At 34.7% G+C, this 25,041-nt stretch overlaps 1 long non-coding RNA gene across 4 annotated transcripts in view; it reads right to left on the reverse strand.

Annotated features, from left to right (window-relative positions):
- The window catches only part of LOC309633122, a 210,986-nt gene that overhangs the window by 179,055 nt on the left and 6,890 nt on the right, over positions 1–25,041 (reverse strand). For 3 of the 4 annotated variants that reach the window (XR_014247315.1, XR_014247316.1, XR_014247317.1), the window contains exon 2: positions 17,669–21,761. This is a non-coding gene — a long non-coding RNA (uncharacterized lncRNA). The remainder of the gene's footprint in view (positions 1–17,668; positions 21,762–25,041) is intronic. The other variant, XR_014247314.1, reaches the window with a different exon arrangement.

Consider the following 25,041-nt stretch of genomic DNA (forward strand, 5'->3'; position numbering starts at 1 on the left):
CCAAGTATTGTGAGAATTTAGGACTAAAATAATGCAATTTGTTCATTCTCATCCATCTGTAGTGTGACTGTTAAAAGTCACATTGTATTTTCTTTTAAAGTAACTTAGTTTCCTCATTTGGACAAAGAAGTGTTAAATATATATGCACACTAAAAGGCTCTTGATCTGACCTAATAACCTCCAAAACCAGCACTCGTGAATAAAAGTTATGGCACAATTTTAGGTGTTTTCACATTATTTTATGAGAATGGGGAGTATAGAAGTGCTGCAGATACAAATATTTGCTATATATGAATACATACCCTCCTAATGACTGCGAGGAAAGTTTTAATTCCCACCACATAATGGTCCATTTGCCTCGAGTGTTTCAGATGGTTCAATAATCACTAGCCATGTGTGTAGTTTGTTGAATTATTTAAGCTTATTTCCAGGGGGAAAAAAAGACAGGGAGGAAGGCAACTGATTCAATGCAAATGAAAAGCTTTTGAAGCTCCCTATGGTGAAGATGTGATTACAGTCAGACAGTTAATAACCTAGACTTAGAAAAATCTGAAGGTTTTAAAACTGTCTGGCCAGTCAGTAAATGAGGTTTTTCCACACTATTGACCAACTGCCATGCGTTGTAATGGTTTCAGATCTGCTTGGAGTTGGAGTGGACCCACAAATGAAGTAAGAATACCACCCCCTGTACTTTTGATGATTAAGAAAAGTAGTTTGTAAACCTCAACGGTTTTCCTTTGGATTTGGGACTGAGTCTTCAGTGCATACAGTTCCTAACTTCAATTGTTGATTTGTAAAGTACCTATATGTTGCGGTAGGGACTCCCTCTCAAAATGACCACTACCCCTCCACCCATGGACATTCAATGCATGTTGCATAACTGCAGAAAACTGATGCCAGAAGAATTTGTGGGCAGCAGTATTCCTTCTGGTTTATTAGATCAAATTGAAACAGAAATTTGAAGGCCTAAGATTTTATTTTAGCTGCTACTCAAAACCCATTTGACACATCTGTAGAAAATATATTTTTACTTTGTTAAATGTTCTTTTAATTATGTGGGGTACAAAATTCTTTTTGTCTACAAATCTCTTTGCAGAGACGATAGAGAGATACTTTTGTGAGTTTCACGAAGACGCTTTAATAATTAGACAAGTGCTATATGTTTGAACTCAGATGAGTCTTTGCATCATTTATACAATGGTCACGGAGAAGTCTGAACTTGCTTTGAAGAAATTAAAATAATGTCAAGTGTTTTACTGAGTTGAGTAAATATGACTACAAAATTTGTCCTGAACCCTGTGGATGAAATCTTCTCCCTAGACTCAAAATCTATTTTAATTGATCTACTTTCCTAGAAGTGTATGTGTCGGTTATCTTGTTGTTTATGAGGATGAGAGAAGAAACCATTTAAAAATATTTTACCTTATAAGAGATTTTGATTTTCGTCTGTAATAATTTCCTTCTTAGAATTGTCTTATTAAAAGTGAGGGTTTTACCCTCAGGGCCAAAGGCAGCCTATTAAAATGCAGTTGCAGTAACCCTATTTTGGAATGTGTGTGTAGTTTTTTCTTTCAGTAAAAAAGCCAAAAAGGATATTAACATTTCCAGTCATCTAAGGGAAACTTCTTACTTCAGGCTCAGCACTAAACTTGCTTCTGCATTAGCAAAGGTATAAGATTTAAGTAGTTATATATTCATTCTCACAGATAATTTTCATTATTCACTTCTCTTTTAAACATGTAAAATCCCATAAATCATGCAAAAAAAAAAAAATCCTCAGAGTGGAAGAAGATCAGTTGTATAGCAAATGCAGTATCGTTAAATATTCTATCTCATGCTCACCAACCAGATTAATTAACATTAAGAAACTTATCTTGGAAAAATGTTTTGTTATAGCTCAATTACTGATGGAGTTTATATATTGAATTTAATCAGCAGTTTTTGCTCTCTGCTGCACTACAGCATAAAGTCTCCCAGTTCCTCACTGTGAATGACAATTTTTTTGTCCAGTGAGACTTGAAGACAGTTACTTTTCTTATAATCATGTTTTTGCTTTCCCTCCCACAAACACTTGTAAAGAAAAGAAGAAGAACCGTTTATGTATTATGATTGGGAACTATATGAAACTAAATTGATTTTATATTCAAAACATTGGAATTAATTTTTAGTTTTTTCATCTTCTCTTGAGAAAAAACACAAGAGAAGATATTTGTGTGTGGCTTCTTGAGTAAATTTACACACAGCAATATTAATTATAAAGAGAGAAAGTATTCTTTCATTTTACTGCACAGTTAAAAATAAAATTTTACTTTCACAATATGTGGTGAATTCTACTCACAATTTTTAGCATGTGGTTTTAAACTATTAAATTTTACATCAGGAGTCGAAATGTTCAATTTGACATAGCTACTATTTCTTTTTGAAAAATACCACATAAATAGCCTTTCCTTCTCCAAAATTATCAATATATGATTTATATCAACACACATAAACTGAAAAGAAATGGGTCATTTATAAAATTATACACTCACACTTTGTTCTAAAGTAATAAAATATTCCAAAGCAAACAAGCAATAGCACCGACACCCGCGACTGAAAAATTAACCCTCTCTATACTGTCTATGTTAATGACAGTCACTGGATAAAAATATATTTTACGTGACTGTAAAGATCAACATTAGAATCTGTGTAAAAGACTAGGGATTTAGCTCTGGAAAAACCCTGAATGCAAACTTTTAACATAAAATTGTATTGTCATTTGTAGAGTATCCATTTCTCTTTTATATATACTTAGATAAATTATTTGATGTGATTATTTCTCAGGAAAACAAAACTGTAAAGTAAAAAAGTATCAGAATCTAGCATCATTATACGAACTTTCTTCTGACAATATCCAAATCAGCAAATTGGCTACCTTTAAAAGGAAATCACAATTTTCAAAGTTTTACCAGGCTACATATAAATACAGTAGAATGAAAAAAGGATGCTTAAAATTAATATAAGCTAAAAGTCATTGAACTACAAACATGGACTATATAATATAAAGTGTTTTCTTCAGTGTTTGTGTGGTTTTGGCACAAACACAAAGTGTTTCCTCAAAGTTAATATGTTAATATGTGGTCTTTTGTCAAATATTGGTTAAAGAATTTGCATGAATGATATAAGCTACTATGTCATAGGTAGGACAAGAATGGTACTTTGGCAAAATTGGAAAAGGCAAATATAAGCAGTAGCAAAAAGACAGAAAACATAAGAAACTTCACCAATAAAATTCTTACAAACTATATATTAAAGGGAAAAACTATACAATATTATTATGTATTTAATATGTGAACAGAAGCCTTCTACTACTTAAATCGACTCAATATTTTTTCAACAACCATGCAACTTTATTAAAGTTTATTTACTATGTAAATAGAATTTAATCCAAAACATTGTATGACTTTTTGCTTGTACTACTTTCCCGATAAAATAAATGAAGAGAACGGACTTGATTACAAAAGTTTCCTGTAATTTGACAATGAACAACAGATTTGCATTACTACTTCCTCTCAAATTTTGATGTTGAAGTTCCCTTGGAAGACAACAAATTCTGTGTAGAAGGTGGATTGCTGACAAACACCAGCTTCAGCATATCCAGAAATTGCATGTGGTTAAAAAACAAAATAAAAACTATGTCTCCTTAACTCAGCATCCTATTGGTGTGAGAACTGAAGAGGGGAGGGAGAGAAGAGGATTTTAATTGATTCTTAGAATCCAGAGAGTTGAAAAGGTCAATATGCAGAGTAATCAAAATGTGCAACCAAATCCTAAACCAGTGAAAGAAATAAACCTGGATAACACTAGGGCAGTTTTCTGTTTTTGTTTTTGTTTTAAACAGGGTGAAAGAGCAGTTTCTATATGTAAGAAAATAAACCACTTAGAAGCATCCATGCTTAGAGTATTAAAGTGGATTATTTGCCTTGTTTGTTTGGGAAAGTCCCTATCAATAACAGGTGAGACTTAAATGCATTGCATTAAAAGACGAGATTGTTCATTAATAAAAAAAGGAAGAAGCTTGAACTATAAATCAACAGGGACTCCTAGGGAGTTTTATATTAGGCGGTAATTAAATAATAGTTCATGTTGCTTTCTTTCACTGGGAATTACATCCTTTTCACCTCTTCTCTGCTAAAGCAGAGACATCCATTACGACGAGAGGCTACAACACTTGTCAGATGCAATCAGCTCCAAACAGCTGAAGGCCAACTGACGTGTACTCTCTTAAAGCAGGGTTTCTTCTCCCCACCAAGCCCACTGTCCTTTCACGTGCATGCAACAGTCAAAAGGGATCACATCACCTAATGAAGAAAAACAGAAGCATATGGTAGGAAGGGGCCTCAGCAGGAGATGGCTGAAATGGCAAGGCTTGCACATAAACAAAATATATGCAAAAATGTGCGTTCATAGAAGCTGTCAGGCACAGCTTCAAGAAATAATAAGCCTGCAAAGGAAGATAGAGTTTTGTGTGACCACAGTTACCTAGGAGTCTGTATTTTTAGTTTAATTTTTTACTACTCTGTATAGTGGTGCACCAGAGCAGGCTAGTCCCAGATAGTTAATTATGCATAAGCAGTTGTAAAGTTTGAATTTGCTGTATAATATTGAGCCACATATTCTTCACAGTATATTTTGCTTATACCTATTGCAGACTTCCACATGACAGCTGAATTGCAAACTGTAAGTGACTTCATCGCTGCCTTCCTTTTTTGCACCCATCACTATCCAAGGGTGAATGTTGAACTCAGTCCATGAATTCACCCTGTCTTCATAACCGAAACGTAAGCACTCATCTTTTCGGAGGTGTATTAATTAATATTTTAGATGTGCATTGGGCCCATCCTCCCGTATTGTTTCTTTCAGATTTGCTTCTGTGCAAAGTTAACGGTCTTCATCAAAATCCTTTCTTCCCATAATGGCTCTGATCTCGGGACTGCAGCTGCCCTGCTGCACTGAATGTTTATCATTTGCCAGGGAAAATGCACATTATCTCCCCTTTTGACTTGTCAGTTTTTACGTTGGGACAACCCTAGTGTTATCACTTTGTATAATCAGTTTGACTGGAACCTTCAAACTTGTGTGTCCCTTTACTGTGAACATTTTAATATTCTATGATGAGATTGTTAGAACTGGGGGATTTGTAAGGACAGAACTCAAAGACAGAACTCTGTGTGATTTCTAAAATATGACTACAAGCATTTTATGTACCAGTGTTGACAACAGATAAAACAAGCTATTGTTCTAAAAATCCAGAAGTGATATGTGCTCTCCTGCAGACCGTTGCAGTTATGAAAAAATATACTACCTTCAACTTGAGTAAAAATGCTTTAAGTTTGAATTCCATAAATAATACACCTTGCTCCAATTAAATATTTTGTATTTTACATGAAGGATGATCACATTTCTAACATTATATTTAAAATTCATTTTCTTAACCCTTAACTATCTGTTCTCAATGGCACCTAAGAAAGAAAATACACATTTATTTATTGATTTATTTATTTTGAGGATAACATTAAAACAGCCTATATGCTTTTAATTCTTAAAAAGAATCCTTTATTGAAAAGGTGCCTGAAATCTGCAATTTAGCATCTGTCTAAAACTAAAAACTTAAAAGGGATGCAACTGGTTATGTGACAAAAAATCTGTGTATAAAGTTTGGTTTCTCCAATCCTCCAAATGTTTAATATCCATTTATTGATCCATTTGTTTCACTGTAGGAATGTAAATGAGTAAACGGTACTTGTGAGCAATTTTCTTTCCTTTGGAAGTGATATGAAGACACTTTGCCAGGCACTGACATAATCAGAATATCAGGCCTTCTGTATTAATCTTTACTTTGAGCTAGACAAGCATCTGACAGAATACCTTCCTGTCAGAGAGCCCTACTGTTGGTAGTAACATGTGGGTAAATGTCTCGGATTACTTTTAAAAGGTTTGTTCCTCTTTTTCTCTCTCTGCATTTTATCCTAAAACTTCCACTTTGAGTAAATGAGGAAATCAGAAAAGACACAACTTGGGAATATGCATCCTTATGAAACTCACTCTTACACTAGCACTGACTGGATCAAAATGAAGGCAGAGTTCAAACAGGTGGTAATTTATTGCAGACTATTCAGGACCAACTGATTGAACCTCGAATTCTACTCCCAGTAAGGTGAACCATGCCTTACCACACATTTTCTTCTCTGTGGACAAATATCGAGAATTGGATTAAGATACTTTTCAAAATCATTCTTTCTTTTGGCAATGATTCTTCAGGTGGATCTAAGACAGCTCTGTTTGGCGCAGGATTGTCCCAAATGTCCTTTTAGCTATTTCATTACAGGCAAGGGGAGAGCCAGAGAGAGCAACTTCAGGCAAAATGTTGACTCCTCATGGCATGCCTTTGATATCAGCGAGAAAGGTGTCCTCAGCATTCTGTTACGCCCATGATTCATCTCCTAATGCTCGATGTGTTAGCAAAGCTTGGCCCTGAAGTGCTTTTTTTTTTTCTTGAAGTACAGTCTTTCAGACACTTCTGGCAGTTTGGTTTTAAAATGTGGAGTAAAGAGAATAGGTCGGTAGTGCCAGGGGAACAGCTGCACTACCCAATTACTAGAATAATTCAAAATAGAAATTTGCCTGAATACTGTGGTCATTATGTAGGTTTAAAAGAGCTTATTGGGCAAATATTTTGCAAGAGGGAATAAACATTTCTGAGCAGTTCTCTAGGATAGTTTTGAATGCTTACTAATTTTTCTCCTGTACCCTTCAAAAAGTCTCCAGGAGTAAAACAAGGTAGACATCTAATAATATCTTAACACAATCAAAAACAAGCAAACAGGACCATTGCTTACCGTGTTCACAAATATATTCAATTTCCTAAAACTTTTATTATTAAATAGCTCTTGGATAAAGCATTTAGATTATTCTCATTTACTATGATAATGTGCAATTGGTAACAGATAATTTAATTTATTCTTTGCTGAACAAATAATTGGAGAAATTGACAAATATTTCATAAAGAAAAAATCTGTATGGCAGCAAGAATTTTGAATTCATATTGAATAGTTGAAGATTGTTTTATAAACATGAAATTCTTCCTTTTAAATTATAATTGAAGTTATTCAGAGAAATATGTGTTGGTGTTATCAAATATTTTAAATGTTAAATGTATGTTGAGAACAAAGGCATGATTTTTAAGAAGTGATTTGAATATAAACTTATATTTTTAACCTCATCAGAGGTAGTGTGAATACAAATTAAACCCATCTTTTTTCTTATATTACTAGGATTGTACCATATCTTATGGAATTTGAAAACACTGAGTATTTTCATATCTTATTTGATCTCGTGAAAATGAAAAGACCACTAATACCCGACTAGAGGCAAGTGGAAGAATCCAGCTGAACATATTTCACAAATTCCACAAAATTAAGGACTTTGTTATTGGCTAAGAAGTGATGTCTCCTATTCAGCTCTAGGCAGAAACAATTTCTCTTCTCAAAACGATATTCTACCAAAGGCAGTTGTTAGTGTGGTGTTTCAACGCAGACACACACTTTAGAATATACCTAGACACAGCAGATCTGTGAATGGAACCTTGTTCAAATGCAACCCTTGGAACCCTCTTGTACTGTTGGTGGGAATGTAAATTGATACAGCCACTATGGAGAACAGTATGGAGGTTCCTTAAAAAACTAGAAATAGAACTACCATACGACCCAGCAATCCCACTACTGGGCATATACCCTGAGAAAACCATAATTCAAAAAGACCCATGCAGCCCAATGTTCATTGCAGCACTATTTACAATAGCCAGGACATGGAAGCAACCTAAGTGTCCATCGACAGATGAATGGATAAAGAAGATGTGGCACATATATACAATGGAATATTACTCAGCCATAAAAATCAATGAAATTGATTCATTTGTAGTGAGATGGATGGACCTAGAGTCTGTCATACAGAGTAAAGTAAGTCAGAAGGAGAAAAACAAATACCATATGCTAACACATATGTATGGAATCTAAAAAAAAAAAAAAGGTTCTGATGAACCTAGGGGCAGGACAGCAATAAAGGCGCAGACGTAGAGAATGGACTTGAGGACACGGGGAGGGGGAAGGGTAAGCTGGGACGAAGAGAGAGAGTGCCATGGACATACATACACTACCAAATGTAACATAGGTAGCTAGTGGGAAGCAGCCACATAGCACAGGGAGATCAGCTCAGTGCTTTGTGACTACCTAGAGGGGTGGGATAAGGAGGACGGGAGGGAGATGCAAGAGGGAAGAGATATAGGGATATATGTATATGTATAGCTGATTCACTTTGTTATAAAGCAGAAACTAACACACCATTGTAAAGCAATTATACTCCAATAAAAATGTTTAAAAAAATGCAACCCTTGGCATTTTTTTACTTTTGTTTGCTTTACTTTTATTTTCAGTTATAAATGAAATAGAAAAAAAAAAGCAAGTCATATGTAAGTAGAAAATATGAGACAGTGCAACTGTGGGAAATCAGGAAAACTGAGTGAATAAGAAATTGAACAAGTACATTGATGATTCTTGGTATTGCTGGATTGTTGAAGCACCTCAGATAATACTGATTTGACTTTGGGACCATTTAGTCCTTTCTTTGTTTGAATTCTTTTCAAACAGGACAAAAAAATAGACACTAAAAGCCCTCTCTTGCCTTCCTTGGTCCCTTTGCATTTCTAGGTGTTTACCAAGCTTGCTGTTATATATCCTGTTTTACTTACATTCAGTGCACCCTGCTGATACGTAATGATTTATTTATTTTATTGTTGAAAGCTTGTGTAAAGAGTTTAATGTCTAAAATATCAAAATATAAAATGCAAACGAACCTCTGGATCAGTTTCCAGTAAGCAATAGGAATAAACGTAGTAATATATATCCCTCGAGAAAAAGTCTGAATACAAAAGAAGAATAAAAACACTACTTCTGATTGGTAGAGTCATTCAATACCTTTTCACATGGAGGTGCCAAAGCTGGATGTATTAAATGTATTTAAGTATAAAAGCACAAAGATCATGTGGTGTCAGAAACAATATGAGATGTGATATTTTACCTTGCATTTTAGCGGTAGTGTCAAAACATTTGGGGCTTCGTTTATTTTTAAACTTAAGTGCTTTAGCAGTGATACATTTGTAAAGCTCTAAATATTAGCTCCCAGAGGTTATGCTTTTTATATTCTCTAACAGCATATATTATTTGACTAGCTGACAGATATTTCAATTAGGAGAGCCTTAAGTTAAAGATGGTTTTGATAGAGTAGCTCCAGAGATTGACAGTTTGGCACTACCTTTCAACAGGCTTGGTATGTTGCTTTCAAAACAGGCAGACAAAATCATCCCCCATAATTAATAATAATAATAATACATGGGTCTAGTATAATTAATTTTCTATATGGATTGTGATTTTATACCCTCTACTCTTTTCCTTTGACAGGTAAATGGTTGAAGACAGAAGACTTATAGATTTTATATCTAGCCCATGAGGATTTTGACTGATTCCATTGAGCAGGCTCAGGTCAGCTAAGTCCTTCCCTTCAAAGCATCATGGGTGTCTCCGAGCATCATTGCAAGCTTGTCCTGGCAGTAAGCCAGGCTTCAAAAGCCGTTCACTGCAGTCACTGACTCACTAATGGGCAACTGCAGGCTTTCTGATTTTCCTTTCGTTTCATGTGTTCATTTGACATAAATTTAATTAAACCAAATCTGGTGTTAGAGCAAGACGAGATAAAAGTGATATGTCTCAAATTAAAGAACTGTGAAAGATACAGGAAACAGAACTATGCTTTTTTTAAAAAAAATCTGTTTCTGTAAAATATTGTCAGTTTTCATAAGCTCACTACTTAAAGTCGACGAAAAAAAAAAAAAAAAAAAAAGATACCGGTATGCATTATTAAGAATAATGTGTATCCAGGGTTAGATGAAGGTCTTGGCCCCATATTCTCTGTAGTAAAACCTTTCATAGAATTCTTATGTTTTCTTTCATTCTCACACTTCAGGTAGTCACCTCTTCACAGGATATAAGACAAGTCTGCCCTTCTTCTGGCTACATAGCTCTAGTTGTTAGACAGCTCAAAAGCATACAACAGCAGAAACATGAAAAGATCACATATTAAATGTAAAAAAAATCATCAGTTTTCAAAGGTCTCTTTTGGTTTTTACTTAAGGCTAAAGAGGAGATAGAGTGAAAAAGATCATGTTGCTTAAAAAGCTCCATTTAATTGCTTTGAATGTTGCTTTAGGAACCATCCAACTTTCTCCTTTTAAAAATTGCTTTTTCCCCATTAAAAGAAATCCCAGACTAGAAATACACTATGTGAACTAAAAGCAGTCTTGCAATCTTCCTCAAGAATGCTCAGACTGATCCTCTTCCTTCCTGCAGCTGAAAGGCTGTTACTTCCTAGGACCACACTATAAGTCGCTGGATGTAAAATGATTACTCTGAGCAAATACACACAAACTAGCAAGTGATTGCAGTGTCCTGTGGATAAGAATCAGGAAAACCAGAAGAATTGAGCTGACAAATTGTGTGATAGAAGGTAGATTTCCTTGGGGCAGAAAACAGTGTGTGGCGTGTGGACCCTCCGCCTTTCTTGCATTCCAACTTTTGATGGCCGACTTCTTTCATTACAAACAACTCAGATGCCTCCTGCGTACTCCCCAGACTTGATTCCTTTCTGTAGAATTCACTGGGATTTAGACTCAAGGTTTAGGATTATCAAATCCCTCTGTAACTTCTTTCATTTAAAAGATGAAAAATTAAGGGCCAACAAGATTAAGTGACTTGTTCAGGGTCACACAGCCAGTTGTTAGCACAGCTGAGACAAAAGCCACATCAACTGACTCCCAGATGAATGTTTTTGTTTTTGTTTCCAGCACTTTGAGTACTTCATTAAAATGGATCTTTTGGATTCTTTAAAGTAAACTCTTTGTATTTCCAGGTGTTTGTCATGTCTCTGACCTAAGAGAAAATATTCCTAATGGAATAGGTAGAATTAAATCTATTAAAGATTTTCAAGCGCCTCATATAGATTTCTTCTTTTAGTACTCAATAAATGTTACTCATTGGTCAAACCTTTGTTTTTCCAGAATTACCAATGGGACCATTTTTAGACTATGATTTACGTGGAGCAGACATTACTCATGAAAGCTATTCACGTCTTTAATATAACCACAGAACAGAGACTACATTTCATCCACAACCAAGCAGAGTGATGACCCTCAATACAATAGACAGTCATTTAGTCCTTAAGATATTTCATTTTAAATTTTACTCTGAATTCAAATGATCATTGAAATAGAAAAGACAGATTGTTATATTCCCCCTTAGAGAGAAAGCTTTAAAAAAAAAAAAACCCTTCTGATCCTTTTAGTCATGGACCTAAGATTACTTACAGAGATATTATAAACTTTCTATATCTATATCTATTTATCTTTCTATCAATATAGACACATTTTTAACATAGACTCTAGTCTTTAGTAAAACTAAGACTTGAAGACTCTAGGCTTAAGTTTTAAAATGCTTAATGAGACTTTGACAAGGTCCACAATGATAGCATGCGTTAACATAATTTTATCAGTTTGTTCAATTTACTGAGTTCATTTATTTAACAAATATTCATTAAATAAGTACTATATGCAATTCACTGCATACACACAGCAAAAAGGGTGAATCAGCTGAGCACTTGGTAATCACTCTACCCAACAAAGATGCTGTATTTTTCTTATGATATATACATATTATATACTCAAGTAATTTTACAATATTAAACTGGACACATTATTCAAATTACTGTAACTTCACAATCCTGGAATTTAAGTATTTTGTTTTCATAAAGGCTGACCTCCTAGTGATAGACTTTAAAGGTAGAAGTTCTATAGGATGCCATATTAACTAGTTGAGTTGATTAATCAAAATGTAATTGACAGTGTTTATAAATCTCGCTATGCTGAACAACTGATGGTTTAAAAAAAAAACAAATTAAAAAAGCACAAATAGGGCTTCCCTGGTAGCGCAGTGGTTAAGAATCCTGCCAATTCAGGGGACACGGGTTCGAGCCCTGATCCGGGAAGATCCCACATGCCTCGGAGCAACTAAGCCCATGCGCCACAACTACTGAGCCTGTACTCAAGAGCTCACAAGCCACAACTACTGAAGCCCACGTGCCTAGAGCCCATGCTCTGCAACAAGAGAAGCCACCGCAATGAGAAGCCCGAGCACCACAATGAAGAGCAGTCCCCGCTCGCTCGCCACAACTAGGGAAAGCCCGCGCACAGCAACGAAGACCCAATGCAGCCAAAAATAAAGAAATAAAATAAATTTATATATATTAAAAAAAAAAAGCACAAATAAATTTCAAATCACCAGTCTTAACCATAAGGGCAGGAAAAGAGTATTGTTATCATCTAATGCTTTAATGACTATACAACAGTCTTCAAAAATGTCCCTTCCTTAATTGTTGCAAACCTGTCTAATCAAATATCTTTGTGATGTCTCTCCAAATATTTGGGAGTTTAATTTTTAAACTTTATGTATCAATTAATAACAAAATTAAAACTTCAGATGTTCTTACCACAATATTTAGAAAAGCAGGTAAAATGCAACTTTGCACAGGTAATAAACACCTGTATCCTTGTTACAGGACATAATCTTTGAAAAGCAGAGTGACTCCTAAGGTGCAGGAAATCCTGAGTGTGTCCCCTTAAAGCATTTTTTCCAAGATTCTCAACAGTAATAAATGACTTCTGACAAATTAGCATCAAAGATTCTTTGAATAAGTATAAAAAACTATCTGTTCATCACTTCTTAAGAGTGTTTAGAAGCAAACTGCTTATTAAAACTGACATGTGAAAAAAATCAGAGTTCAGAAAAACAAGTAAGAATTTCAAAAATAATCTGTACAAATCACGTTTTAAAAATTCCCTCTGATATTCAGTGTATTGGCATTTCATCTCCAATACTTAGAATCTGGTTTAATGTCTTAGCAACCATTATTAGGCAAACAGCTCTTGAAAATGATTGAAAAATGTAGACTGACCCTTGGGAGAGTCTATTTTTCTCCTGTTAAGAATTTAGATAATATCTAAGGCTTGGTGCCTGACATCTTAAACTTCCTCACAATGAAATTATGGTGCAGGATAACCCAGTACCAAACATGAAATGACAAGTAATTTTTTTTTTTAAACAATGTTTGGTAACATCTGGATGAATGGTTATCTTTTTAAATCTATGTTCTCCCCATCCTTGCATCTTATTTGGCATCATATTAGACAGAGTCAGTCTTGTACACGGAATTTCATCTAGGTCTCAGGACACAATTTCATCTAGGTCTCCTTTTCCTCTCCCCCCTCTCCCTCCCCTTCTCTTCCTCCTTGTCTTCCCCCTCTTCATCCTCCTCCACTACCTCCCCCTCCTGTTTATTTTTTTAAAAAAACCATAGTAAGGATGAGAAGAGTTCATGCCTGCCATATTATTAATCAAATATATTTCATTTGGTTTATTTCCTCTCTTCTGATTGACAAAGAGAGGTGGCAAGGAACATCTTTCTCACAAAATTTTATTGATCTGTGTTTTATACTAAAGAAGCAATTCTTGGTAGAAATATAAATGCAACACTAGGGCCTAAATGATATTGAGCAGATTTTGGCATTTATCTTTCTTATTGCGTTTCTGAGTACTTCTTTAAATTCTGTGCCCAAAGTGAGCGCCTACTTGCCTTAACCTTGTTCTGGCCCTGTGTAGCTCGAAAGCAGCCCTAGACAATACATAAATAAATCAGCATGGCTGTATTCCAACAAATTTTTATCTGTTGACACTGAAACTTGAATTTCATGTTATTTTCACACCATGAAATATTATTTCTTCTTTTGATTTTCAACCATTTAAAATCATAAAAACCATCCTTAACTTGTGTGTACAAAAACAGGCAGCTGACCCACCAAATCTGTAACTTTGGTCATAGTTTGCCAACCACACCTTTTGAAATTCAGGCATGTCCTGTTTTTTAAGAGCAACTACTCTGTAAAAGTTACATTAATATTAAGAAGGCTATAAAACAATAATAGTTTTCTTAGGAGAATGAAATTATGGGTAACTGCTTCCTCTACAATGTGGTTATGTTGCTTTCATAATTAAAACTACTTAAAATATTGATAGCTTATTTTTATAACTTGAATAATGTCTCTCTTTTGGAATGCATCAGAATCTCAGAACTGTGTGAGTTCACTTTTGATTGATTCTCAACGAGAAGTTATTCTTAACATGAAATTTCAAATCAACCAATGCTTAGCCCTTAGGTCAAGTTATTTATGATTTATGGACAAGAGTGGGCATACCACAGGCACTCGGGCTCTTAATTCATTGTCATTAAATGCTAATTTATAAACACATATTTGTATATGTATTTATGGTAGACACGTGTAGTATTTAAACAATCAAATCACTGGATTTTTTTAAATGACTATAACCATCACTCAAACATCCACTACTCCTCTCCCAAACAGAAGAAGTATATTGAAGAAAGGTGGCAAGATATAATGGAAAAGCAAACAAATAAAAACCATGGGTTTGGAAGACGATCTATACCCCAGACCTGTTTCTTGAGCAGGTGATCAACAACTAGAATTTCTTTTCTGTTATTAGATCCTGGGAAAGAGAGAGGATATATTCACCAATTACTTAGGTGCAGGGGGGAGATAGGCTTATCAAATCACAGAGTCAAATTTGAAACAAACTTGCTCATAAAAAGTCACAAAAAGTGGTTAAGACCTCTAGCGTTAGTAGTTCTACGCAGCGATCAGATAGCTTATTGGGGCTGATTGCTTAATTAACCATGCAATCCCCAACAACTTTCCCTATACAAAAATATATTTCATATTGTAAACTGCTTACTTCTCAGCATAAGTTTGCTTCACAAATTGTCTGTGAGTTTAGCTTTATAAGTGCATATAAAGTTATGCATGGCTTAAGCGATGCTGTAAATAAATAAAACATAAAAATACTGCCTATCTGGCTGCAGAAGTGAGCTACTACCAGATTTCAGCCCAGTTGGCACAAAGATAATGCTTTGGAGCAATTCAAGTCTGAAACAGCTTCAGTGATACCATTTAAGCTTGAGGTATATTGGCAGAACAAGGATATGACTAAACTAAATTTGGCTTAAGCCACCTATTACTCATACCCTCTTTCTACTGCATTCACACTCCAATTAACAAACTGTACATGATACACACACATATATTTATAGTTTATGTTTTTCCTGTGTTGGCAATGAAACTTTTTAAATTACTTTCCGTAAGCTGTGAGAATCTTCTATTCAGATCTATTTGATAAGATAAACTTGGCTCCGGAAGTGGTGGGGTACATGGGTTTTTCCTGTTCATCTTAGAGAAGAGTTCCATTTGTACCCATTACCTCTATCCCATTACCACTTCCCACTCCTCTCGCTATGTGGGATAACGATCATCTGTACCCGTTTCAGAGTAACCAACACCCACAAGGCGGTTCTGTGCCAAACGCTTTGTATGCGCTACTATCATTTCCAATATAAGGAGAGGTACACCAATATTTCAAAGTTAAGAAACTCGTCTACGGTTACAAAGTCATTATCTTCTGTACCAAGATAACAACCTAGTTCTTTCTAAATCAAAACCTGTGTTTTTTAAAAGGTCGGGTTTTTTTAGGTATAATTTAGGTACATTAAAAGACACAATGAGTTTTGACAAACAACCTGAAGTTTGTACCACAACCACAATCAACATACAAAATATTTTCACCACCGTAAAACACTCCCTCATCACTGTTTATAATCAATCTGCTTTCCCCACCCACAGATCCTGGCTTCTACTGATCTGACTTCTGTCCCTATAAGTTTGAGTCTGTTAGAATGTGATAAGTATGGAATCATACAAAATACAGCCTTTTGTGTGGACTCTCTCACTTAGCATAATACTTTAAGATTTGTCTTCATTTTTGCATGTTAATTCCTTTTTATTGAGGGATAAACTGATCAGCAGTATTCCATTGTACAGAAGCACTTCAATTTGTTTATTCACTCACATGTAATGGCACATGGGTTGTGTCCAGTTTATAACAATAATAATTAAGTCTTTATAACCATTCATATAAGGTATTTATATGGACATGGATTTTTGTTTCTCTTGCATAAATACCTAGGAGTAAGATTGTTGAGTCATAAATATATTTGTTGTGTATGTCTCATTTTGTCAGAAACTGCCAGACTGTTTTCCAAAGAGAATGTAATATTTTACACTCCCACAGGCAATGAATGCGAGTTCCAGTTGCTTCGCATCCTCATCAGCCATTTTAACAGGTGTGTAGTGGAATCTCATTGTTGTAATTTTTATTTCCCTAATGAGTAATGACATTGATCACCTTTTCATGTGCTTGTTTTGTCATTTGGCTCTTTTCTTTTGTGAAATATCTTTTCAAATCTTTTGGCTCTTTTAAAAATTGGGTTGTTTTATTATTGAATTCTGTGATTTTTAATATATATTCTGGATACAAGTAATATATCAAATATATGTTTTGCAAATATTTTCTCCCCATCCATGTGTTTTTTTTTAAGACTTAGTTTTTTTAGAACAGTTTTAGGTTCACAGCAAAATTAAGAGGAAGGTACAGAGATTTCCCCTATAACCCCTGCATACGCATAGCTTCCCCCATTGTCAGCATCCCTCACCAGAGGGTACATTTTTTACAAATGATGAACTTACATTGAAATATCATAATCACCCCAAACCCGTAGTTTACCTTACAGTTCACTCTTGGTGTTGTACATTCTATGAGTTTGGACAAATGCATAATAACACGTATCCATCAATGTAGTATCTATCATACAGAATATTTTTAGTGCTCTAAAAATTCTCTGTGCTCCATCTATTCATCCTTCTCCCCCAAACCTCTGGCAACCACTGATCTTTTTACTGTCTCCATAGTTTTGCCTAATATAAAGATATTTGTAGAAATATGATCAATGAAGTATTACTTGAAATAGTAAAAATTGATAACTTATTAAATTTGCTACAGTGTCATAGTAGACTATTACATAGCCAAGAAATAATAATATATATAGTATGTACCTTTACTATATTACTAAAATAAAAATATGCCAAAAACATATTATTGAATAAAAACTTATAAAACAGTATTATGGTATGATTAAAACAAATATATTTAGTAAAAAATTAAAATTATCTTTAAAAAAACAGCTGCCATTTAAACCAACTATTCCAGGATATAGCAAAAAATAATTATCCCAGAAAGATAACCATTCCTTTGTATGTAAAACATTTTTTGAATAAGTCAGATTGACATGAAATAAAATGGTTTTAAATAAAATATAAAAGAGTGACTGCTTGCTTTTACAATGTCATTTGTGGTGCCTCTAATGGAAGAGAGAGCAGAGATGGAAGAATGGGCAGCAACTACATGACGGGACACCAAACAGAATGATGGCCACTATGTAGGGGAAATATATATCATCCAAACCAAGATATGTTTGAGGGTGAAAATGGTCTCTGTTTATCATTATACCCAGTGGACTGGAATACAGTCAGCTATGGTAAACCAGAAATGTGTCATCTGCTTACCTTTCAGTAATCCCTGATAAGGATCATCCATTCATTTTAGGTACCATCATATTTGGAGATGTCATTCTCTTCTATTATCCCAAAAGCTTTCATGGTGATTATCATGGAAAACAGCCCTGTGCTGGTGGAAATATAGAGATATGAAGGTAAAGAAGGCTGAGTAATACATTATGTGCAATTGGACAGATTGCAGAAGGGGTTATTTGGACAATTTAAATAGCCTTGGAAATCCACAGGAGGCTATGATCTAACTTAAATATTAAAGGTAGGCACAATTTCACTTTGTATTCACATATATAGCAATATGTATGAAGTATAGAAGGAGCCTAATAAATAAACATTTGTTAAATGTATAAAAGAAAAATACCTATACAGGAGTCTTAACATTCCTGGGGGCATTTTGTTTGTACTTAAAAATAATAATGGCTTAACCTTACTATATGCCAGATACTGTTTTAAATGATTTATATACATTAACCAATTTGCTACTTATAGCAGTCCCATGCCATGCAAAGGCCAAGAAAAACATACCTGATATTGAAAAAAAATTGATATTATTAACTTGTTTCAATAAATAAAACTGCACAACATTGAAAACCATGGTCCATCCCAGCAAGAAGGTATTAGAAGTGATTTAGAAAGTTTGGTCTTGGTTGGGTAATTTTAGAGAGAATTCATATAAGTAAGAGTTTGCTCTGAATTGAGTATTATCAGAAAGGAGGGAGGATTCTATGATTGTATATATTAATTTGTATGAAGAACACGTTAAAAATAAAATGGGGCTAAGGTATAATGGATAAAGAAGCAGGCATTTCTCACGTTATCTGTGAGAGGGGGATTTAGTAATTTTTGTGGTTTATTCAGTGATCATATTTTTGTTTTTGCTCAGACATGATTATGAGTGATGTTGGTCACAGAATGACCATCTGATGGTGGTGATGTCTGGCATTGTTTTGTTCAGTGGGAGAACACCCAGCCTAGCTGTGAGTGCAGGCCTAGCAACAAGCTAGCTACCAACTGGCAGAAGCTACTTTTCTCTTTTCTCAGTAATATTTTATTCCTATTTTGTAGTCAAGGAAATTGAAGTACAAACAAGTTGAGTAACTTGAACAAAGGCATAGAGTTAGTAACTGGTAGAGGTAGGAAACTGGGGTTTCTGGTTCTAGAGCACCTGTGAATTACTATGCTAGGAATGGTTTTCTATAACATTCAGAATTTTTCTTGGAATTGTTATGAAGAAAAGGTGGTTTTTTTTCTTGTTGAACAAGAAGTTTTGTTTTAATTTTTTTCGTCTCTTGAAAATGAAGAAATTGCTGGTTTCTTTCATATAACTGATTCTGTGTGGAGACTCAGTGAATTCCTTTTACTATATTGATATTTATATATTTTCCAACAATATTTGATACACACATGTTCCTTTTTTGTATCTGAATGACCTTGACTCTGTATTCCTCAAGAGTAGGAAATCTCCAATTTAAGAACTTCTGACTTCAGAGTTATGTACGGTAAGGGACACAGAAGTTGGCTAATGTATGTGTTGAGCCTGAAGAGAATATTGGTTTCAATTCCACATCTCAATACAGGGCATCCAGGCAGAATGTCAGTATGATTAAAGGAACACAAGCCTCTTGTAATTCTGATTATATACTGGTCATTGTCCTAGAAGATGACTTTATTCTAAATAAATCCTGTTGAAGGGGAAGGGAAGGGAGAGCATGGAAAAAGTAATTACAATGCCTCCTGCCTGTTTAGGGTTTTTTTGAGGACTGAAATAAGCCTGGAAAGTGTTGGTGGTGGGAAATAGAAGCTCAGGAAGAATGGAGGCAAAGAAAATCAGTCTGTGTTTGACACTCTTCTGTCAATTATAGACTCCATATTTTACCAATTCTCTTCAGTAGGGAACCTATATTCTCTTCTTTTACCTACTGACAATCACAGTTACTACATAGATCTACTTGCTTGATAATAAACATTATTTCTAATTTGTGATGGTTAATTTTATGTGTCAACTTGGCTAGGCCACAGTACCCAGATATTTGGTCAAATACCAAATTGAGTATCTCTGTGAAGGTATTTTTTAGATGAGATTAATATGTAAATCAGTAAACTTTGAGTAAAGCAAACTTTTATTCTATATTATGGGTGGACTTTATCCAGTCAAATAAAGACCTTAAGAGAAAACAGATAGAGGTCTCTTGAGGGAGAGGAAACTTTGTCTCCAGACTATCTCTGGACTTGAACTTCACCAACTTCTCCCTGAATCTCCAGCCTGCTGGCCTACACTGAAACTTTTGTACTTTCCAGCCTCCACAATCATGTGAGCCAATTTCTTAAAATCTATCTATCTATCTATCTATCTATCTATCTATCTATCTATCTATCTACCTACCTACCTACCTACCTACCTACCTACCATTTATCTATCTGTCCATCCATTCTATTGGCTCTGTTTCTCTGGAGACCTCTGACTGATGAGATTTCAACCCTTCCTAATTTCATACTGGAGATTCCCATCAACTTCTTCCTTCATTATTCTTAACCCAACTAGGGCTGAAGACTTGGGATTCCCATACTTATTCCTCCAAGTCTTAAAATAAAAATCTCTAGAATTCATTTTTTTCACATCACCACTGCTACTGACCTAATTCGTACCATCAACAACTCTCTCCTGAATTAATGCAACTTCCTAACTAGTCTACTTTCCCCTTTCTTCCCTTCTTCCACTACATTTTCCACACTGCTACAAAACTAACTTTATAAAATATAGATCTAACGTTGCCACTCTCAGCCTTGAATATTTTGGTGATTTCCCATGAATTTCGGGAAAATACATTTAACAAAATTTTTTTGGTGAAAAATGCATGATTATATCCATTAAAGGCACAGGAGACTTCATGAAAAATAGAACCACACTTCAGCTTATGTAAAAGTAAAATATACTTAAAATATTCTAATGAATTTTAGAAATTAAAATAGGAATATATCAATGCACAGTATTTCCTTTCATATTCTTTAATCAAGATCGTCTAGTCTAAGATTGCTTCACTGTGATTTAAAAAAAAGTTTAGTCTTTAATAGTAAGCTACTATAGATTACTTTTGTCCATAATTAGGATCAAGGTTTTTATGGCTAAACAGAGGCACCAAATAACTCTATCCTCTCTCAAAGGCCTACTGTAGTTTTTAAAACATAGATTTACAAAATTTTTCTGGAGAATAAAGTAGTTCCGAAGTCAAAACTGTATTTGTTTGATAAATTTACAAGAACATATATACATATTATTTCAGGACAGCAGCTAGAATCCTTAAGAAATAATAAAGATTTTCTAAGCTAACTAATGTGATGTGAAGCCAGCCTTCCTTTAAGATCCTCACATAAAATCTATATAGATTTATGTTACCTTTTCCTGAGAACACACAATATACTGTGCTTATGTCATGAAGATTATCATTCTAAGGATTTCACATTTTAATTTGAATGTTTTAAAATTTGCTCCTTTTTTGGATAAAATATGGCTTAATAAAGGCAGAAAAATATAATGGAAAAATACAATGAAATGATCAAATTTTGTTATCAGTTCACATTCAGTATAATTCTAGAACTGCTACTTAGATATGCTGATATTTTATTTTCTATTACAGTCTTGTTTGTTTCATTTTATTATAATGCTAATTGCCACCATTTAAATGACTTAATGACTCACTAATTTGTCTAGATGTATAGCTTAAGTAGCTATACCTTAAAATACTTTTTCTGTTGGCTTTTTGGAGAGAGTTATGGTAAGTTTTCTCACACATATAATTGGTTAAAGTTCAAGAACTAAAAATTCGAATTGAGAATATTAGAAAATAAACATTTTCTTGCTCTCTCAAGTTAAGATTTGTAATAAGCATTATTATCATTTTAAGTGTCCAAGTATAAACAGTAAGTTGCAAAATCAGTTTATTTTAAAATCTTACCTCTTCTGACTTGAAGCCCACTTTTACATTCAGTACACTACGGGTATCTCTTCTCTATTAGTAACAGTGCACAGTTTTCCCAATTCTAGTCCCAGATGACTCCATATTTTCTGCCCTGCTCTCCAGACGCATCACTGAAATACAAGTGTAAAATTCCACAAATAAATACAATCATAACGGTGAAGAGAGCCAGGGGGTGTAATTGGATAAGAGTAAAAAAATTAAATATTTCAATACATGACAGAAAGTAGCTAGGAACACTTTGAAGAATGAAATGAGTTCAGAAAGCCTCAGCCCAGAAAGTTTCAGGGGACTGGGGAGACCTGGGAATCAGTCTGCTGGTTAGCACCCTAGTGAGGCCCTGGTCTCAGGAGTTAGCAGGTACAATGAGGGCCAAGGGTGAGTAATAGACTAAAGGGAAGGAAATGACTAAAGATTTGACCAAGTGCCTTAATTAGTACCAATCCCTTCCCAACCCCCACCTGCAGAGAGATATTTTAGCCTTTAATCCCAGGCCAAAATGAATTGCTCTTCTCTAAAAGTATTGAACAACCTGTTTGCACAAATCACAATAGCCTATGTATAGTATTGTGATTAACGCTGTAATGAACATGGGAGTGCAGATATTTCTATGAGATACTGATTTCATTTCCCTCTGATATATACTCAGAAGTTGGATTGCTGGATCATATGGTAGTTCTATTTTTAATTTTTGAGAACCCTCCATACTGTTTTCCACAACGGCTGTACCAATTTACTTTCCCATCATCAGTGTACAAGGGTTCATTTATTCCACTTCCTCACCGACCCAAACTGTGATTCCTAAACATGAGTGTACATCAGAATTCTCTGGAGGACTTTCAAAAACACAGATTTCTGGGTCCTAGCCCCAGAATTTTTGATTTAATAAGTCTGAGTTGGGGCCCGAGAACTGCGTTTCTAACAAGTTTTCAGGTAATGCTGATGTTGCATGTTCAAGAACCACACTTTGAGATCCACTACGTTACACAATTGAGATTTCAGTTTTGTTTTTTTTTTGAGACAGCAAGACATGAATTCAAACTCCAGCATACTCCCTTTCAAGTAAAATGACTGTGGTAAGGTGAACTAAATTGGAAATGTTTCTGTTTATTTTTCTGTAAAATAGGGATACTATTGTAAAAGAGTATTTCAAATCTTAAGTAATATAATGAACAGAGCCCAGCACATGCTAAACAGTCAATAAATGTTACTACAATTTTTAAAATGCAAAATGATAATATTTTTATATCATCAGGCATTTTAGGTTCTCAATGTCTGCTTTCCTAGCAATTTATGCCTGTAGGCAACAGTGGTAGACTCTAAAATATGAATAGGGAACTCAAAAGTCTCTTACATTTACATCGTGACTTCATCTGAGTCTTCCTTGATTTTGCTGACAAATCTGTGCATTGGGATTAGTGCTTTCACATGATGAAACCATTTAAAGGGAAAATATTTCATAACTGTTCTGATTTGGAATTTTATATTTCTAATTTGGTCAGATATAAATAATTGTTCTTGCCGTAACATCCATTGTGAATTGCTCTCTTGCAGTGGCTTGCCCCTTCTTCAATTTGATAGGGAGTCACGGTCTGCCTTTCAGCTGGGGATAGCCACATAAAACGTATCCGGGGCAGTTTTTTAATTAAGAACATCATAACAAAGAGAAGCTAATTAAAAATGATTATGCCCATATGTAGTGAGAATTCTATACATATATATGTATTAAAAGATACCCACACCTACACATTTGTGACAGGGACGTACTTATGTCAATTTCCAGTTCATGCTTGCTAAGAAAGTGAAAATAGTACAAGTCCCTCTCTGTTATGGTCTCATCAGGTCTGTATTCCTCTTCTCTAAGGTCCTAAGACCTCTTCCTTGAGCCACAAATCTCTAAGCTAGTAGGTCTCTTTTTCAGTTACAGGCCAGTTTATAAGCTTTGAACTTGTGGGTAATGAAAGCAGGATGACCAAGCTCTTTAACTGGTTAAAACAAAGCTTCCACTCAACAAGTTGCAAAACGAAAAGTGAATGAGATTAATTGGCTGAAGAAACAAAATTCTGCATTGAATTAAAAGTTAACTTCTCCAGCCCATTTCCAAACTTCACCTGTCTTTTGAATATTTTCCGCACATTTACTTTTTTTACCCAGAAGGGTGTTTGTGGGGAAAAAGCGTCAATGACTCAGTTCAGTTTTGCAAAGTACTAACAGTTCTAGAAAGGAAACCTGCTATATTGAGTAAGTGCAAAGTATGATTATTAATATTAATATTTTTAAACAGCTGACAGATGGTGAAAACAATGAAATATTTTGATAACTCCTTGCTATATTTTCAGAGACTTGAAGGCTTATTGAAAATATGAGGTTCTAAATATTTGAATACGTGGATGCTTTTTCAGATCAGTGTGACCAAATCTTTTTTTGCAAATACTGTGTTATAGTTTAAAAATTAAGGTGGTGCTAAAAGAAAAGGGGATAAAAATACATACAAATGAAAAATTCCTGCAAGAATTCTGGTGCGATATCAGGCATTGCACCTCCAGGGCAATCTATGCATCTTTCAAACAGAAACTCCCCCAGATGAGCTTGTCTAGCATCACTAAAAGAACCTGGGCCAAGTATGTCAGCATTAAAAATACCGAATTGGCTGGAAATACTGTTGTGTGTCAACCTTTATTTGTCCTTTAAACCAAGAAAAAAAGAATAAAAGTATGCCTGTAGGCAAAATAAAGGTCCCCTCTTTCCTTCCCCTCCCTTTCATTCCTCTTACTCTCTTCAACTTATATGAGATTTGTAAAATGAATTGTAATAGAAAGTTCATATGACAAAAATTACAGTGGTGTGGCCAAGAAAACACCCAGGGGGCTTTTAGCTTCCGTTGTGCCAGGAATGAACTATCAGATCAGCCTTCTGGACTCAAATGCGACACTGTCAATAAGGATACATCATCTTTTTTGTGGTGTAGAAGAGCTGTCGGTTGTAATTCCCATTATTCTAAAGCCAGGATTTTCCATTAGTATAGCCACCTGCTGGGTTTCTCTACTCAGGTTTAATGGAGTCTGAATTAGAATTTATCACCATCTGTGGGAAGACAGGAAATGAGAGAGCATCACTAATTCCTTTCTTCATTTGCAAAGTGTATGTATAATTTTTATAAGGAAGTAGCAAAAGCAGCCGAGGTTGGAAATGGATGGAAGAATATTTTAGCTCACGTTGACATCAGAGCTCCAGACCAAGGGGGACACATGCTGTTTGTTCTAAAGCCAACTCCAGCAACAAAAAGAATGTTTTAATTTCCTATGTAATGTAGTATTGAAATCATGCAGATTCAGGATGCTATTTCTCTTCAGCTTCCAAAAAGATCTCAGAAGATTTAATCAGATCTCTAGT

Source organism: Balaenoptera borealis, assembly GCF_965194805.1.
Source record: "Balaenoptera borealis genome assembly, chromosome: 8".
NCBI classification, from domain to species: Eukaryota; Metazoa; Chordata; class Mammalia; order Artiodactyla; family Balaenopteridae; genus Balaenoptera; species Balaenoptera borealis.